General features: G+C 44.3%; 1 long non-coding RNA gene across 1 annotated transcript in view; it reads right to left on the bottom strand.

The window, feature by feature from the left end:
* Window positions 1-11,047: 11,047 nt before the first annotated feature.
* LOC147106984 (uncharacterized) overlaps window positions 11,048-19,506 on the bottom strand; it is an 88,459-nt gene continuing 80,000 nt past the window's right edge. Inside the window, exon 3 of the long non-coding RNA XR_015081073.1 lies at window positions 11,048-11,690. This is a non-coding gene — a long non-coding RNA (uncharacterized LOC147106984). The remainder of the gene's footprint in view (window positions 11,691-19,506) is intronic.

Raw genomic sequence — 19,506 nt, 5'->3', positions numbered from 1 at the left:
CAGGACCGCCATAGACCCAATAGAAAGTTTTGTTGTAAAGGCACAATTAGCTAATGTGCCAAAGCTCCACAGAAGATCAATTAAATCATTGCAGAGACAGAGTCCATCAGAGGCAGTTTGCAATTAAGACTGTTAGTAATTCCACATCTTACGAGGCAAAATGGATTGGTTAATGAGTAGTGGCAAGTGGAAACCAGAACAGAATATTTAAAAGAATTTTTGAGAGTAGTCATTTAGGAGATATCAGGCCAACAAGGGTCTTGAGCCAATCAAAATAGCCAAAGGGATGATGCTAGTTTCCCAGTTCTTCAACACAACTTACGGGTAGAAAGTAAGAAAGACTCAAGACTGCTGGATGGAAAGAACCTAGAATCAATAGAGGCTATAGGAATGAAGGAAGTCAAGATGGGTACAGTAATAGCAAAGTAACAAGATAGTTCAGGCAGCCAGTAAACATTCATTTTAAACAATAAAAGGCACTGGGCTTAAAAGAGTAGATGCATCTTGAAAATAGATTGTTGTAGCTTCACAGTAGTGTACTTAGAAGTGTTTAAGTTGTTGACATCATTATGGATCAAATATCTTGCTATAAACAGTTTGGTTTTCTGTACACTTTCAACAGCGTGTATTTTTCTGAATATGTTACCAATCATCCTATAAACATTGCCAGCATACTCAGAAAAATAGACGCTGTTCACAGGCACGAGAGTAATTTACAAATATACTTGTACATTCATATACTAGTGCAAAACAAATAAGAGAAACCAAGTAGCTCTGTAACTTATCCTCACCCTCTCGTTATTTTGTATAATGTGTACAAGGAAATGTCTATTTTGTTTGTTTTCATGGAGAATGGATGGTTAGTATCAACCTGAAGTGAGAACAATGAATGTATGGCACGACAAGGACAAGGAGGACAATGGGCAGGAGGTATTCGAAGTTCTAAACTGCAGAGAAATGTTTGAAGTTGCTGATGTACAATTCATAGGGATGTATTTGCTGGAAAATATAAAAAGTATTTTTCTATACAGCAGAAGACAATAAAATGTGTTGGTTTTGTTTCGGAGAAAGTAACAACTATTGTATATAAACAAATGGAGTGAAAATTCGGTTGCTTTGCGCCTCCCATTAGCACCCCAAGAGGGCACAAACAGGGCACAAAGCAACTAGCGCCCAGGTGCAGCGTCGCCCACACCTCCTGCAAAATTCAGCGGGAGGTTAGCAACGGCGCTAACCGGTAGCGCCCCGCAGCGCTGCGTCGCCAGTGATGATGTCATCGCCGTGGGCAGTGCCCTGGCCTCGATCTTCGGGAGCGTCCCCTGACTTACCGCCGGACGCTATGTCCAACGGGGTCAGGGGGGCCTACCTGCGGCCGGGTAGGCGCCATTTAAAGGCGAGGTGTGGGGCGGCCATTTTTGTTGCTGGCCACCTGCCAGCGCTGCTGTCCCCGGCCTCCTGAACCGCCCCCGCCACCCAACCCGCCCTGGAGTTCTGGCTGCGCTCCAAGAGCCCAGCACTTCTCTTGAGTGCCGGGCTCTTTTGCCAGCACACTCGATCCTCGGGGGCCCAGCTGGGCCCCAGGTCACACTGCGCAAGGCCCCTCCCCTTTAAGAAGGGGAGGAAGGCCTGCAATACCGCGGCGTGATGTTCCCTCGCAGCGCCCCAAGAGGGAACATCTTATTCAATAAGGTGTAACTGGGTTTTTAATGGCACACTGACTACTGAACAACCGTTCTGGCCCTGAAAACCAATTTTATATTTGTGGAGTGCCAAATTTCTCTATTATGATAAAATTACTAGATTTTTAAAATATTTTAATTTTTTTTAAGTTTATGATTTTTCGGCTTGTACTTTAACCCCAAATGGGGTGCTACTCAATTTTTAGCCCAAAGTATATTGTTGTAATGTGTTTCAACAGACCTATTTAACGTTTCAGCATGGCCTGGATTTTGTGGCGGTAATGACGGCAAAACTGTCAGTGTTCGCTATCATTACCCCTCTGAAACAGACCATAACTTCAGGATTTAGCACACGCGCAGATAAACACTGAAATCCTGAAGTTGTGGCAAGTCATTCACTGCTCCACCACAGGTTGCGCTGTGGAACTCCTCGTAGCCAGCAATCACTGAAATCACTTGAACTGATGAAAACTTCCTTCTCTAAAAAACTGTCTAAAAAGTTAAGTCTTGTTCAATGAGGTGTAACTGGGTTTTTAATGGCGCACTGACTACTGAACAACCGTTCTGGCCCTGAAAACCAATTTTATATTTGTGGAGTGCCAAATTTCTCGATTATGATAAAATTACTAGATTTTTAAAATATGTTAATTTTTTTTAAGTTTATAATTTTTCAGCTTGTACTTTAACCCCATGTGTATGTCCCAATCTTTATTTCGCTCTCTGTAAAATGTTTTAAAAAGTGAATGATAAAAGCTGCTTTTTATTTCTTGGTTTGCTGTCTGTGAGAATTCTTCAATGTGATTGGCTGCTTAGCCAGCTTGATGACACCACTGCTACTGAATGCTGAAGTTCCCCTTTTGACAACACTATAATCAAATTAACGTCGAGAAAGCTCGCCACAGAGATTGCGAGATCTTTGTGGGCAGCTTTATTCAAGGTCAGCGGCGATTCACCATCGCTTCGCCACTGACCACAAATTCCGGGCCAATATGTTTTTTGGAACAGTTCAAAAACTGCCAATTAACAGACATTATAATTTTTTGCACAAACTCAATGTCAAGATAGGATTTATTTGTTTTCCACAATTAGATTCCTATGGTAAATACTAATGATAAATAATGTAATTACTATGTAAAGCCTGCTATGGGCTGAAAAAGTCTTAAGTAACAACCACTTACTATTATCTTTCTAACATAAACTCTATCACATCTCCCAATTCAACACAATGAAAGTAGAGTTTCCACATCTTCTAAAATCCAAAACAAACACTTGTATGTGTCGTGAATGGGATTAGCATACACAAGATTAATAATTACCTGTTACCACCATACTTTGCACTGGAATTTGCACAGGCTGCCCATGCAGTGTGCCCTCCTGTACCAAAGGTAGAAAACAATGCACTGATGGATGTTATAATTCAGGCTAAAACTAGGAAGCATAGAATCATAAAATACTACAGTTATCTACTTAATCCAGTTCTCCTGCCCTCTAAATATTGGATTTTTCAAATATATATCCACTTCTCTTTTAAAAAGCCATGATGAACGCTGTTTCCACCATGTTTTCTGGTAGGGCATTCCATGTCCCAAATACACACGGCATAAAAAGAAAATTCTCCTAACCTCTCCCTTTGATTTTTTTGGTGATAATATTGACTTTATATCCTCTAATTACACATGCATTGACCAGTGGAAATAGTTTGCCCTGATTTATTTTATTAAAAACTTTCATATTTTTGAATACCTGAGAGAAAGAAAAATGGAATGGTCACAACACTGATGCTTGGAGGACACTATTTAGAAGTCTCCTAAGCAACGCATTATCAAACACCTTTAGAAAACCAATTTCCACAACACCCACTGCATTTTCTGTATCAGTGCATTCTGTTATTTCCTCAAAAGAATTCTATTAAATTTGTCAGGCATGATTTGCCTTTTACAAATCCATATCTTGATCTCTAGAAGTTTACCCAGTAGTGGGTAACATTGGTACTCACCTAGAAAGACATGGGTTAATTAAGAACAGTCAGGCAAGATTTGCCTTTTACAAATCCATCCTGGCTGTTCTTAATTAACCCATGTCTTTCTAGGTGAGTACTAATGTTACCCACTACTGGGTAAACTTCTAGAGGTCATAATATGGGAAGTTGCTCAAAAGATAGAAGAGAATGATTAGTGTTTAATAGGTGTTTAGCTGCAGAAATGCAAGTAATTTTATTAACAGACCAGAGGGTTGTAAATCACTGTATCCTTCTCTGCAATCCCACCTGTGGGAGTACCTTCACCACACTGACTGCAGCAGTTCAAGGCACCACCACCTTCTCAAGGACAACTATGGATGGGCAATAAATGCTTGCCTTGCCAGCAAAGCCCACATCCCATAAGCGAATTTAAAAAAACCATGCCCGAACAGCTCAGGTACAGCCACAGCCATGGGACCCCCAGGACATAATTGAACATACTACAGGACTCTTGAAGCAAAGGTTCAAGTCCCTGGTAAGGTATGGGGGGCTCCCACAATACGCCCCAGACAGAATCTCCCACATCATTGCAGGGTGTTTCAGAGAGGATTGCATTTGAAGGAGGCAGAGCAACAGGAACTTTCCTCGTCTAATGAGGAAGACTTAGGTGAAGGTGAGATAGAAGCAGAAGGAGGCCCAGCACATTGCCTTGCAGCCAGGGATCAGTTGATAGCACCTCACTTCCGATGACGTGCTCATTGCCCTCCCCTAAAAAGTTACACAAAGACCCTCTGCATTAAGAGTCTTTGTTACCTCCTTCAGCACTCCCTTAACCCTGCATTGAAGAAGAAAGCATTCAGCCATTGTAGACTCAGAAGCTTCTATGAAAAGATTTTGCAGACCAAAGTTCCAAAGATGATAAAGGCGATTAATTTAATACAAAACAAAATAATTGTCTTAAATTCATTTCTCACCCAAGTGCCAATCCATAATGTCTTTCTTAAAAGGTTTACCAACTCTAATATTCCCATGAGGTACTCCACCAGTAAGCTTCAGCAAAGCTGCTGGAAGACTGCTGTTGCTCATGTTGGGACCCTTGAGTTGTTTATAGCTGCTGTCTTCTGGGAGCTCAAGTCTGTGCGGGCCGAGCTGTAGTATAGCCCAACTATCTTTCTGGCACCATGGTGGGTTATTGATTGAGGTGGTGGCAAAGGAGCAGATGTTCTGACATCCTGGGAGAGACCAACACATGCTGCTCCTTTTGTGCCAGTACCACTCCAATGGGGTGGCGGGTCATCGCTCCCAGTGATCTGCAAAAAAGCAGATTTTAAGAGATGAGTGATGCCTTGAAAGCCCCCACAGATGTAGCCCCCAATCTCTCCAAGATTAAACACACATTGGAGCCCAGAGTCTGGATGGCAGCTGTTTGAGCTTCCATCAAATCTACAAAGGCTGGTAATGCAGAGTCAAGGTGTGAGGGCCTGCCTGCAGTATCCCTAGAGGATCCAAGGTAGACTGTAGAGTGCTAATGCCCTACATTCTCCTATGGACCACAATTAGTAGTTACTTGTTAAACCTAGACAAGCTATCTGGCACATACAAGGACATACGTTTTGAAACACAAAAAATCCATTTTGATTCTGGAAACAAACCTTTCACTGTGAACGCAAGAAAAAAGCCTGAACTGTAACATATTAATTAGTCTTTTATTTAATTTCTGTTCACTTTTTTGATTATCAGTGATTCCTAGATTGGGAAAAGAATTGCAAGATCTACTAATTTACTCAGTTCAAGGGAACTGAATTAATTTCATTAGATACCATGATCAGCCAAGGGTACTTCAACTTCTGCTCTGTGGATGTAAACTCAGCTCCTTCATTTCACTGTGCTCATTAATTGCTCCAAGTCATTTCCCTTGACAGTATCAACAACAGTCACTGTTAAACAAAGGGATGTCAAAAAACAGTGGTCTGTTTTTTGAAAGGAGCCTTGATGGGAGATCTTCTCATTAACGATGTCCCAGTCAGCATTTAATAACCTGAACAATCATCGTTAATGTAATCTGTTATGATGCTATGCTATGTGACCCAAGAGGTTACCATTAATCAGGAATCAACTTCAGTTTATTCTTTTCTTGGCCCCTTCCTGAACCAAAGCTAAATCCATGCTTTGTATGCAGCTAATGTTTGAGCTGAAAATTCTACCACCTTATTAAATACCTGTGGCAACGGAACTGTAAGAGATGATGTGTAATTGTATAGGTCTTTTTCAAATGCTCATTGCCTGTTAATGGTGGTAACTGAATTCATTAACTGTATTTCTTCCCCTTCCCCGCCCTGTCCCAATTAATTTTCTCCTCTTTCCTTCTGTTCTATGACAGCTTCAACCACCAGACCTGTAACATAATGGCCTGGGGTTTCTTCTGCTACACTGCCTGAAATTGGAGTAGTGTAACAGCCGAGGAAGAAGGAAAAGGGGGCAAAATGACTACCATTGGATCTCCACTCCTGACATCGCCACCGGGAATCTTTCACTCCCTCAGCAGGGAACTCGGCTACACAACTCTTGCCCTCCCCGCTGCATTCAAATTACAGGGGTGGGGGGTGGGGGGAAGAGATGAGGGAAGACGGGGGCAGGGAAATTTGTCAATACCACCAACTCGTTATTAGTAAAGTAGAGAGGGCAGCACATGATGGGGCAGCAATGTCAATGTTATGTCTGACATTGGTGATAGGTACTCGATTGTCTTGGCCTGAGCACATGGAGTTTGATAGTGCTGTTATCATTGTATTGTGTATAGGTATTCGATTGCTTTGGCCTGAGTGTGTGTGTGTGGAGCAGCCATTAAAAAAGCAACATGAACTGAACTCTGCTTACGGTCTCTGGATTATCTTTGCAAACGCAACAGTCAAGCTCGCTGATGTCCCTGTTGAAGGATGGGGCCAAGCTGTAGTCACCTCTCCCTCTCTTCTGCCCGCCCGCCCCACCGCCCCCCCCCCCCCCACACACCTGGTCTGGAAGGGTCTGCAACTCAGTCATAACCTTTTTTTTTTTTAATTGGGGTGTTTCTGCTCTCTTTAATGCTGCTTCTTCCTGTCCTAGTACTGCCATATTTTGTTCCTGGGCTCTTTCTCTGTAGTAGAAATACCACTGGGAGCCTGACCTACATTTTTAATAAGCCCGATCTCGGGAAACTGGGTCAGGGCACTTTCTGCCCGCTGCACTGATCCACCGACAGCAGCAAACCACCCCAGAGGGAAATCGAGCCCATGGTGTCCTTTCACTGACAAACAAAGTAAACAGACACAAAAAGTTACACACACACACACACACACAAAACATCATGGCCCAGAAATTCGGGTCGGGGGCTTCCCGCGGGTGCAAGCCCCCGACCTACACTTACCTAGCGCACCGGCAGTTGAGCTCTGGGCCTGCGTAGAATTCCTCTCCGGGGCCTGGCCCAGAGGCCGGCGCGCTGTGCTGACGTGTCCCAGGGGCGTAGTTAGTGCGATGCATCCCCTGGGATCACGTGAGCCATGGGCAGCCAATAGGAGGAGGGAAAAGCCAATTCATAAGATTGACAGAAAGACCTGTCAAAATGTATGAATGCTGAGGGCCCGAAACAGTAGTTAACCTTCAAATAAATTTTTAAAAAACATCACACTTTTTAAATAAACTATAAATTACATGAAATAACTATTTTAAACAATAATTTAAATTTTTGAAAAAAATAATTTTATGAAAAAACAGGGCTAAAAATAAACTTACCTTGCTTTAAAGTATTTAAAAATAACAAACCTGTGGAAAAAATGTTTTAATTTTAATTAATTGACCACTTACCTTTTAAAATGCAGTCCTTACGCCTGTTTTTTACATTTCTAAAATCTAAAGACTTACCCTCACGGAAAAACCTGTAAAAAAGACGTAAGTTCAAAGCGCACGCGCAGACTCCCGCGCACACGCGTTCAACCTCTGAACCCCTTCGTTCAGAGGATCGGAAGTGCCGGTTTCCCGCACATGCGTAGTGCATCCAAGAAACCGGCACTTCCATCGGGTCCACGCGTTGGGACCCAAATTTCTGGGCCCATGAATCTTCCTGTTGGTTTCCAAGTGCTGCATGCTTCTCCATTCCAGAGCTTGGGACTGGCACACAATCTCATATATTCCAGCAAACGCACTGCTGGCAAGAAACTTTGGAATAAAATATCACTTTTAAACCTGTAATGTAAACTATCTCGCAGTCTAGTCAAATCAGCAATGACAAGGAATTTATGAGCAGATGATTTAGCATTAGTATAGAAATTATATTCTACATTTGCAATCATTATCCAAAGAATTATCAGCAACTTTTAACTAGCTTAGTGACTATCGCTGATTATTTAACGTGGATAAAATTAATTCTACATCATTTGCTTCTCCCCGAACTTTAGGCGGAACTCTTTCAAATATTGTTAAACATCATCAGTCTTTTTTATATAAATATTTTCAATATTCTCCCCTCCTTTCCTGAAGATGCTGGCTCTTGTTTGATTCTGATTCCACAGCTAAAAGCAGCCCTCCATACATTGTCCAAATGGCCATTCAACATGTGTGAGCCTACACAGCGAGTGTTGGAGGGCACCACAGCTAATCCCAATCCACATGTGTACACTTTCTAGTAGTGGGCACTGGATTGCCATTAAAGAGTAGGAACTGTGGTTGATTTTTTTCCTTCCTTAGGACAATTGTAGCACCCCAAGTGTTGCATTGGCTGAGATCATCTCACTCATCACAGACTGGGAATAGAAGCTGGGTGCTTATGATCTGTACGTCCTACGGTTACACCAGGCAATAAACATTCTTTAAATCATAGAATCATAGAATCATAGATTAGTACAGCACAGAAGGAGGCCATTCGGCCCATCAAGTCTGCGCCAGCTCTTTCGAAGACCAACCCAGTTAATCCCACTTCTCTGCTCTTTCCCCATATCCCTGCAATTTTTTCTCCATCAAGTATTTATCCAATTCACTTTTGAATACTACTATTGAATCTGTATCCACACCGCCCCCACCCACCCCCCACATCAGGCCGTGCATTCCAAATCCTAACCATTCGTTGTGTAAGCAAGTTTTTCCTCCTGTCACCTCTGGTTCTTTTGCCAATCATCTTAAATCAGTGCCCTCTGGTTATTGACCCATCAGCCATCGGAAACAGTTTCTCTTTATTTACTCTATCTAAACCCTTCGTGATTTTAAACACCTCTATCAAATCTTCTCTTAGCCTTCTCTGCTCCAAGGAGAACAACCCCAGCTTCTCCAGTCTTTCCACATAACTGCCTGGAACTGTTCTAGTAAATCTCTTCTGAACCCTCTCCAAAGCCTTCACAACCTTCCTAAAATGTGGTGCCCAGAATTGGACATAATCCTCCAACTGGGGTCGAACTAGCATTTTATATAGGTTGAGCATAACTTCCTGGCTTTTGTACACTATGCCTCTATTTATAAAGCCCAAGATCCCATGTGCTTTATTAACTGTTTTGTTAACCTGTCCTGCCACCTTCAAAAGATTTGTGCACAAGCACCTCCAGGTCTCTCTCTTCTCGCAATACATGTACCATTTAGCATGTATTGTCTCTCCTCATTCTTCCTACCAAAATGTATCATCTCACACGTTTCTACATTGTATTTCATCTGCCATGTGGCTGCCCATTCCACTATGTCTTCTTGAAGTGTATTACTATCTTCCCCAGTGTTTACTAGACTTCCAAGTTTCGTATCATCTGCAAATTTCTAAATTGTGCCCTGTATTCCCAAGTCCAAGTCACTAATGTACATCAAAAACAGCAGTGGTCCTAGTACTGAACCTTGGGGAACTCCACTGTATACCTCCCTCCAGTCTGAAAAACAACTGTTTTCTATCCCTTAGCCAAATGTATATCCATGCTGCAACTGCTCCTTTTATCCCATGGGCTTCAATTTTGCTAATAAGCCATGTGATATTTTATCAAATGTTACTGTATCCTAAATCATTTCTGACAGCATTTATAATAATACAATATAAAATACATCTTAACTTGCTGTACCATACACTATACAGAGACTGCAATTTCAGTGCCGTTCAAAGCAAAATCACACTTCTGCTATGCTGGTTGCAGAGTCATGCAGTTTTATGTAACTAGGCAACCAGGCACCAGCACCAGCACCAGTCTGGTTCAAATTCATTTCTGCAATTAAATTTTAAAATTCCATTTTTTTTAAAAACTGACAAAGCAGCAATGCCTTAAATTAACAGAAGTCAGTGGGCTAGGTTCTGAAAGTGTAGTCACTCAGCTCCTAACTCAGTGGAACTGCTCACCTAATCTCTCAGCTCCATAATGAAAGAGAGTCTGAAGTCTCTACTCTGAAAAGCTAATGAGAATAGCAAGTCGGCCCCATAGGCCCCAAATGTACACTATTGGGGCCCATGTAGAGTTCTCAAGTTCAGTATTTCATGCCTAAATTGCATTGCATAATTTCCAATCAGGTTGGATAGGAATGCATCTGAATATCAAGGTAATTGCTGTAGTTTGAAGTCTTTTATGCCTCTTTTAGACTGCAGCTGGTCTTTACAATTGAATATTTTAAAAACCTGAACTGGATTATTCTACAATTAAGCTAGTTTTTTTCACAACAGTCAATCTACTGTTTTAAGAGAAACTCATTGCTTCTCGTTTACAGGCACTATGGAGTACACATTTAACACACTGGCAGAGCATTGCAAAAATCAGTAACATTGCTCCGGGTCACTTGTTTACTGGATGGTCTCATTCTGATCGACATTACATAGTGTGAGGTTATTGACCAACATAAATAACACATTTCCTGTTATTAAACTCCATTTTGGCAAAAAATCTTTCAGATTTGCTACTGCTCAACAATAAACCTCAGTTATAATAAATGAAAATAAAATGGTTTTCAAATCTACAAAGATTTTTAGAAAAAGTTTGCCCTTTCTACATCAAAAAGATGAATACATTCGTGGCTTTTATATTTAGAAATAATGGATAGCCTGCAGCAAGTTACAGTTCCACAATTCAGTCAAGAACTACTGATAATATCGACTATGAAAACTAATTTTAATCATATTATTAACACTGACACTGAATTGTAGCCTTAGACTTGCTGCCAGCTATTTGCTATTATATATGTATCATTTGTACTGATATTTTTTTTACTATTAGGCAGTACACTTGTTGGGTATGGTTGAGTGGTATAGGTGGCATAAAACAGATAATAGGGTAACAAAGCTGAATACAATATTCTGCCCGAAGCTATGTGATATCACGTCAAATATTGTAACATCAACGACAAATGATTCAGTAGCTACCCAGTGCAGATTATAAAATGTCAATCTATAATAGAGAATAGAATAGCACAATTCACAACCTCATGATGTCCCAAAGTACTTTATAGCCAATTAAGTACTTTTGAAGAGTAGCCACTGTTGTAACACAGGAAACACAGCAGGCAATTTGCGCACAGCAAGTTTCTAAAAACAGCAAGTATTGCTTGAGGGATAAATATTAGTCAGGAGAACTTGCCTGCTCTTCTTTGATCAGTGCTTTTGGATCTTTTACATCCACCAAGAGCGCAGATGGAGCCGTGGTTTAATGTCTCATCTGAAACACGTCACCATCAACAGTGCAGCACTCCTTCAATGCTTCTCTGAAGTGTCAGTCTAGATTATGTGTCCAAATTAGTGGGATGGGGCTAGAACCCACGACCGTCTGACTCAGAGGCAAGAGTGCTATCACTGAATCAAGGCTTAGCAATACCTTAGTAATACATTTACATCTGCACTTTTAACATTTAATTTTGAAGTATACACAATACCCGGATTTTGCGGTCAGTGACAAAATGACTGGTCTCGCCGCCGACCTTGAAGAAAGCTGTCACAAAGTTTTAGCGGGCTCTGTGATGTCGATTTCCCCTTTTCCAATGTGACTTTCCATATGGCACCATCTATAGGGGATCTGTGGTGTCCAGCAACAGTGATGTCCTCAAGCAGGCTGAGCAGCCAATCGCATTCAATCCTGAAATAATAAACTCAATTCTATAACATAAAAAATGCAATGTAGGTCCTTCAAAAGGAAAAACATTTAGATCTCAACTTGGTGAGCTGGTAACACTCTCACCTTCAGTTAGTTAGAAGGTGACGGACTTGAGTCATGCACCAGGACAAGTACAAGTACAAGTACAAGTCTTCCTTTTCTTTATCCATTTTCTAGAAACTACTAGAGTCATTAATGATGTCTGTTTCTTAGAGATTTATTGAGCATCTTTTAGGTAAGCCTCACTCAGTCCAATCTAGCTTTATTCAAGACCAATCTAATCCTTGTCACACAAGACAATTTATACTTGACAAACCAAAAAAGTAGAAATGGTGGTGGGGCAGTAGGTCTTTTGAAATGTATGCTTTTACTATCATTAACTCAATTAACCCAACAGGTTTTAATCAAACCCTTTGTCTCCACATAGTTTACTTGGTAACTCCTTTATTAACCTTATGATTTTTCAATACAATGCACAAATGACACCTTGGAGCATAAAGGTGAATCTTTTGTTAATTTTATATTGGAGATGGGAATTTACCTGATATAGATGAGCAACAAAGTATTGATAATTTCCCCCATCTTTGAATGAAAAGCAAATTCTGCCGTTCTTGTACTCTGCAAAGTTTGAAATTCATTAATCCTCTTTCAGCTTGAATTCATGATCCCAATACGTCTTTCCCCCCTTTCACTGCAGATCTAAAACTCCCGTTAGCTTCAAAGATGAGCAATCACTGTTTTGCTCAAAGTCTCTATTAAAATGTGCAAACAGTGCCCATGCTCATTAATATGCCCTCCACAACTGCAACCAAAAACTAGCTCATATAATGGATGGAATAAAGCAGCAGATAGTAAATTAAAAAAATATTCCCACAAAGGGCAGCCAGTGTCCAATTAATGGATATATTCTAATATGATCAATAATTAACTGCCACCTTTATGAAGACCTGGCAACTAATGTCGAGGAAGATAATCACATCTTGGCACATGCACTTCCTTCAAGAACTCAGCCACAGAGAATGAACCATTCAGCTTAAAAAATGTTACACCGTTTATCAATTAATAACACAAGAAAGTGTGGAAAGAGAAAAGGCTATTTTGGCCATCAGGTTTACCCTATCATAAACTCGCCCCACCCATTTATTCTCCGGAGGGAAGGTTCTGCATAAATACTCACTGATCCTCAAAGGGAATCGAGCTAAACTCCAGTATATTCACCACTCATAGCTCGACTATTGAAGTGAGCAAGATGTCCTGCAGTCAACAAATTAAACAAGAATACTTTCTACTTCTTACCTCCTATTTTTCCTTTTACATAAAACTATTATAAACAAGAAAGAATAAATTATATAATGCTTTCAGGTCCTCAGCACAACCCAAAGCACTACACAGACAAATATTAAGCATAATTATAATGACCAAGGTCCATAATGGGTTAATTACCCTTTTTGGAAAATGCCGTTGGATCTTAACAAAGGGCTGAATTTTGCCGGCGCTCAGAGGGCGGGTTCAGAGACGGGTCCACTGTCAAAATGGCAGTGATTGACAGCAGGGCAGAAGTCCACTCTGACCCCGCCTCCTTGTTAATTTCCCAAGTGCTGGCTCTGCCTGCGGTTTGCAGACCTGGCACTAAGCGACGGGTCAGGCAATTGAGATACTTAAGAAGTTGCTTAAAAGGTATTTAAGCAGCATTTTACCAGGTCCGAATGATTTTTCCATATTTTTTAATGAGGTTCCCGGCGCTCAGGGATCACGTCAGTTAAGTGTGTCGGGTTCTCAATGACTCTGCATTGCTGTGAATAGTTGACGGCTGCAAAAGTGGTATAAAAGCTACCATTTCACAGCTGTTCAATTTCCAATCTTAGTGGCTGGAGCCTTCAGGATTTGGAATACACTTTTCAGCTTTATGGAGGTTTCAAGTGTTTGGAGCAAACTCTCTATCCAGTGTCACCTCCTTGGAGCAAGCTCTCTCACCATTGACAGATCGCTTCTGTCATCTCAACTTCAGCTGCCATCTATTCCAGTAGCAACGGTGCCCTTGGAAAAAATCTCACCTTGGTCCTCTGAATCCCTCCACGATCAGCCCCAACACCAAAAGCACCAGTACGATAACAAAATACTGCAGATGCTGGAAATCCAAAATAACAACAGAAAATGCTGGAAAAACTCAGTAGGCCAGGCAACATCCGTGGAGAGAAAATAGAGTCAACATTTTGGGTGAAAACCCCTTTGTCAAGACTAAAGAAGCACAGGAAATGAAATGGATTAAGAGGCCAGGCTGGGAGAGAACAAAAGAGAAGAGACATTGGCCTAGAAATTCGGTGGGCTTTGCGCCCAGTTACAGCCCAGAGAGGGCTTCTGCGCCAGTAGGGGTGGTAGCGCTGATTTTGAGGGCCGCGGTAATGGCGGCGGTAGCCGGTAGCGCTGCGCCGGCAGCGATGACGTCATCGGTGTGCGCAGTGCCCCGGTTCTGCCCCGACCCCCATCTTCAGTAGCGGCCGCCTCTTCCGTGGCGGCCGCTAACAACACCGGGAGACCGGGTCCTTACTGCAGACTTAGTGGGGCGCTTTAAGGTGGAGGTGCGGCCGGCCGCTTTTTCGGCGGCCGCCTGCCCGCACCTCCTTCCCCGGCCTCCTCCACCGCACCCCCCCCCCCCCCCCCCGTGGCATTGCCGGCTGGTTTCCGTGGAGCCCGGCACTTCTCCGTTGTGCCGGGCTCTTTTGCCGGCACTCGTGATCGGGGCTCCGGCCGTTGCAGGCACCTCCTCCTTAAGAGAAGGAGGAGGCCTGCAGTACAGCAGCCTGCCGCACCACATCGGGTGGCGCAGCGGCACCGGGAGCGCTGAAATTCACTTTCAGCGCCCCAAGCGGGGGCGGGCACACCCTGGAACAGCGCCCGGTTCTGCCTTGGGGCGCTAAAAGTGAATATGGGACGGGCGCAACTGGCTCCGCGGCCAGCGCAAAATTTTCGGCGCAAACGAGCTGGCGGGGCTATACCCAATTTCTAGGCCATTAAGAGGTATTCAAAACGAGACAAGATGGTGATAGGACTAGTGGAGACAAAAGACAGCTCTAGATTACGTGTGAAATGCGCTGCCAGAATGGGAGACAGCTGCCATGTGGGAGAGAGAAAAAAAAAGGTGGGGGGGGGGGGGGGGAGAGCCAAAACAAAGGTGTTGATAAAAAATATAAGTAAAAATGTAGTAGGGGCCGAGTTGAACTCGATATTGAGTCCGGAAGGCTAATCAGAAGATGAGGTACTGTTCCTCGAGCTTACGCTGAGCTTCCGTGGAACAATGCAAGAGGCCGAGGACGGTGAGGTCCGAGTGGGAATGGGGCGGTAAATTAAAATGACAGGCGACCGGAAGCTCGGGGTCACCCTTACGGACTGAACGGAGGTGTTCCACAAAGCGGTCACCCAATCTGCGTTTGGTCTTCCCAATGTAGAGGAGACCACATCGTGAGCAGCGAATACAGTATACTAGATTGTAAGAAGTACAAGTAAATCGCTGTTTCACCTGGAAAGGGTGTTTGGGGCCCTGGACAGTGGGAAGGGGGGAGGTATAAGGGCAGGTGTTACATCTCCTGCGCTTGCACGGGAAGGTGCCAGGCGAAGGGGAAGGGGTGCTGGGGGTGATAGAGGAGTGGACTAGGGTGTCTCGGAGGGAGCGGTCCCTACGGAATGCTGAAAGGGGAGGGGAGGGGACGGGGAGGCGTTTGGTGGTGGGATCACTTTGGAGGTGGCTGAAATGGCGGAGGATGATCCATTCAATGTGGAGGCCAGTGGGGTGAAAGGCGAGGACAAGGGGAACCCTATCGTGGTTCCGGGAGGGAGGGGCAGGGGTGAGGGCAGAAGTGCGGGAGATAGAACGGACATGGTCGAGGGCCGTGTCAACCACGGTAGAGGGGAATCCTCGGTTGAGGAAAAAGGAAGACATGTCAGAAGCACTGGTGTGGAAGGTGGCATCGTCAGAGCAGATGCGGCAGAGTCGGAGAAACTGGGAGAATGGAAAAGAGTCTTTACAGGAGGCAGGGTGGGAGGAAGTGTAGTGCAGGTAGCTGTGGGAGTCAGTGGGCTTGTAGTGAATGTTGGTCGATAACCTATCCCCAGAGATGGAGACGGAGAAGTCGAGGAAGGGAAGGGAAGAGTCAGAGATGGACCATGTGAAGGTGAGGGAAGGGTGGAAATTGGAGGCAAAGTGAATTAAATTGTCTAGTTCAGGGCGAGAGCAGGAAACGGCACCGATACAGTCATCAATGTATTGGAAAAAGTGCACCAACCTTCTCCGCAATCACCTGATGCTGCACAGGACACAGGGCATCAGCACCAGAGCACATTGCTGCCCGGGAGACCAGGGATGGCCTCACCATGGCCACATTTACTTCACTTGATGCTATACACCCTGGCTGCCACATGATGCACCAGGTTGGCACCACCCCACACCAACACCATAAAGCATCCCTACAATGTCAAAGCCATTCCTTTCACACTCATCACCATTGCGGGGGCACCGTTATGTCTCACCATTCACTGCAAATCATTAAGCCACTTCCAAAGGTGCACACAAAACTGTCCAAGGCAGCAAAGTGTTGAAAATAAAGATTTCAATGTTTGACAACACATTAACAGAAACCTCACATGGACATTGGCGATAACACCCAACTGCCTACCCTTGTGTGTTGTTAGTTGGTATGATTGGAAAAGGATGAGGGCGAGTGTGAGGGATGGGTAGTGAGATGGGGAAGTGATAATGTAGATAGAGAGGGATGGGTGGAGGTGCAAGGTAAGTTGGTGTGAGTAAAGATGTGCAGGAGTAGGGTAGGGAAGGCAGAGTGATGGGGAAGTGATGAGTGGCACAGCAGGACAAGGCTGAGTGTAGCTTTGCAGTAACATTTTGTGATCTACTGAGATCATTGAAAGGTTTGCGCCACTGTAGCTTGGTCCTCCTAATGACATCCCTGCTTGTGCCCTCCTGTGCAATGTGTAACCAGGCTGTGTTGGTCTCCTGGGGAGGTGTCTTCCGCCAATTGGAAGTGAAGAGAGCCTCCCTGTGTGCTGTGACTCCTTCCATAAGCATATGGAGGGAGTAATAGGAGAGCCTGGGTGCAGCCATGCACCATTGTGCAGTGCTTGTCTGTGTTCGCAGCACCTCAATTCTGTAGAACACTGACAGCAGAACTATCAAAATGATTGTGGACATGGTCCCTTTAAGGAAACCGGCTGATGACGCATCATCAAATGATGTCATCAGACCCACTTCCTATTAATTGGCCGGGAACCTCGCAGGGTGGGATCAACAAGCCCCATCAACGGAAAATCTTGTTGGAGGCTGGGATCGAGACAGATGCGGGGTCCCCACACGCCACGGACGTCGCCCACCCCGGACCGGCCAAGGTTGGCAAAATCCAGCCCCGAGGGTCTGCATTGGCATAACCTGTCCGCAGTTCATCTGTTTTCGTCTTTCAGTTTCAGTATTGAACTGGAATTGAATTGTGCTGTATGTAAGGTAGGGTTCATAGTTTTCCTAACCAAATATTGTTGTGTCTGTGTATAATAAGACACAGGCTGCAAGAGAAACGGTACAACAGGTGTTTACTGAATGAGGGTTACTCTAGAACTAACTGTACAGATCACTACTCAGGGTTTATATACAGGTGTGGTCACTGCCGGTACTACAGTATACAGGAGCTGTAAAAAGTAGTTCTCTCCCTTAAGGTACATACATTACAATTCCTCCCCTTTTAGATTAACAGTACCATAATACTCATTTAACAATGAACATTTTTAATATACAATGTTATATGAAAATAGTCCATTCATATATTCAGTCTCTGGGGAGGCTTCCTGGTTCTTTCTGGATAACGCCTTTCCCGAGTGTCTCGCTCTTGGTGCGGAGGCGATTCTAGCACCCTGTCGTCAGTTGATTCATCAGCTTCCAATGCTATTGTTTCTGAGGTAGATGCGACCTGTACGTCGGGTTCCTCACCAGGTACGTATGGCCGAGACATGGGGTTGACTCGTTCCTGTGACTCTAGGATCTGGTCAGCATGGCATCTCACAATGTTCTCCCCAACATCCACTGTGTACATTAGTGGGCCCTGCCGTGTGCATATCGTTCCTGGTTGCCATTTCTCTGTTCGGTAGTCGCGGGCCAAGACTGTTTGCCCTACATTGAAGCTCCTTGTCGGCTTCTCATTGATGTGCTGGAATTGCTTACTCTCAACATCTCTTCGTACATTTGGTCTGAGCAGATCCAGACGAGATCTCAACCTTCGGTTAAAGAACATCATGGCCGGGGCCTGGTTGGTGACTGCATGTGTCGCATTTCTGTAGGCTAACAGGAAATTGTCCACCTTATGCTGCAGTGGAATGTCGTCATCGCACATGGCCTTTACTGCTTTTTTAAAGGTTTGTACGAACCTCTCAGCCAATCCATTTGTGGCTGGATGATACGGGGCGGATGTGTAATGCCTTACCCCATTCCTTTTCATAAATCTTCGAAACTCTTCGGACACAAACTATGTTCCGTTATCAGAGCAAATCTGCTCTGGCAAGCCGTTCCTGGCAAAAATGGTCCGTAGGACTGCAATAGTTTTCTCCGTGGTGGTGGAGGACATTTTGATCACCTCAGGCCATTTTGAGTGCGCATCCACGGCTATTAAAACATTGAGTCCATGACTGGACCAGCAAAATCAATATGCACCCGTTGTCATGGAGATGAGGGCCACTCCCATGGGTGTAGAGGGGCATGTGGTGGTGCATTTTGGACCTTCTGGCATCCTGAGCAGCTCTTTGTCAGGTCCTCGATTTGCTGTTCGATCCCCGGCCACCACACATAAGCCCTAGCAAGGCTTTTCATTTTCACCCCTCCCAGATGACCTTCGTGAAGCTCATTGAGCACGCTCTCCCTTAACTTGGGTGGAATTGCCACTCGGGATCCACACATCAAGGTCCCCTGGCATACTGACAGCTGTTCTCTTCTGGATGAGAATGCTGGCAACAGTGAGTCGCCATGTGCTGGCCATCCCTTCACCGTCAAATCATATACCCGAGACAGTGTCGGGTCATTTCGGGTCTCCTTCTCTGTACCAGCGTTAGTTACTGGCAAGCATTCAATTATAGTCAAATGAAATATTTCGACAGGATCCACTGCTGGTGCTTCCTCCGCAGTAGGCAGTGGCAGGCGTGATAGCCCATCAGCGTTTCCATGCTGTTTCGTGCCCTTATACTCGATTTCATATTGGTGCGCCCCTAGAAAAAGGGACCATCTTTGTAGCCGTTGCGCAGTCATCACCGGAACGCCCTTCTTTGGATTAAAGATGGAGACAAGTGGTTGGTGGTCAGTCAGCAAGGTGAACTTCTGCCCGTGCAGATAGTGATTGAACTTTTTCACTCCCCACACTAGGCTGAGGGCCTCCCTGTCAATCTGGGCATAGTTACGCTCGGCTGAGGTTAGTGACTGAGATGCAAAGGCTACTGGCCTCTCCGAGCCATCCGGGAATTTGTGCGACAGCACCGCTCCAATGCCATAGGGTGATGCATCACACGACAACCGAATTGGTAGTGCTGGCTTGAAATGAGCCAACACCTCTTTTGATGTGATCAATGCTTTGCTCTTCTGGAAAGCTCGTTTACATTCGTCACTCCACTTCCATGGTACCCCCGTTTGCAGTAGGGTGTTCAGTGGGTGTAGTACGGTAGACAAATTCGGCAAGAACTTATTGTAGTAGTTCACCAGCCCGAGGAACGACCTCAGTTGTGACACATTTTCCGGTGCTGGAGCCTTGACTACTGCCTC

The sequence above is a fragment of the Somniosus microcephalus genome, chromosome 15 (genome assembly GCF_052327205.1).
Source record: "Somniosus microcephalus isolate GS21.2 chromosome 15, FLI_Smic_1.0, whole genome shotgun sequence".
NCBI classification, from domain to species: Eukaryota; Metazoa; Chordata; class Chondrichthyes; order Squaliformes; family Somniosidae; genus Somniosus; species Somniosus microcephalus.
The sequence above is the reverse complement of the archived record's forward strand: the minus strand, read 5'-3'. Positions and strand labels throughout refer to the sequence as shown.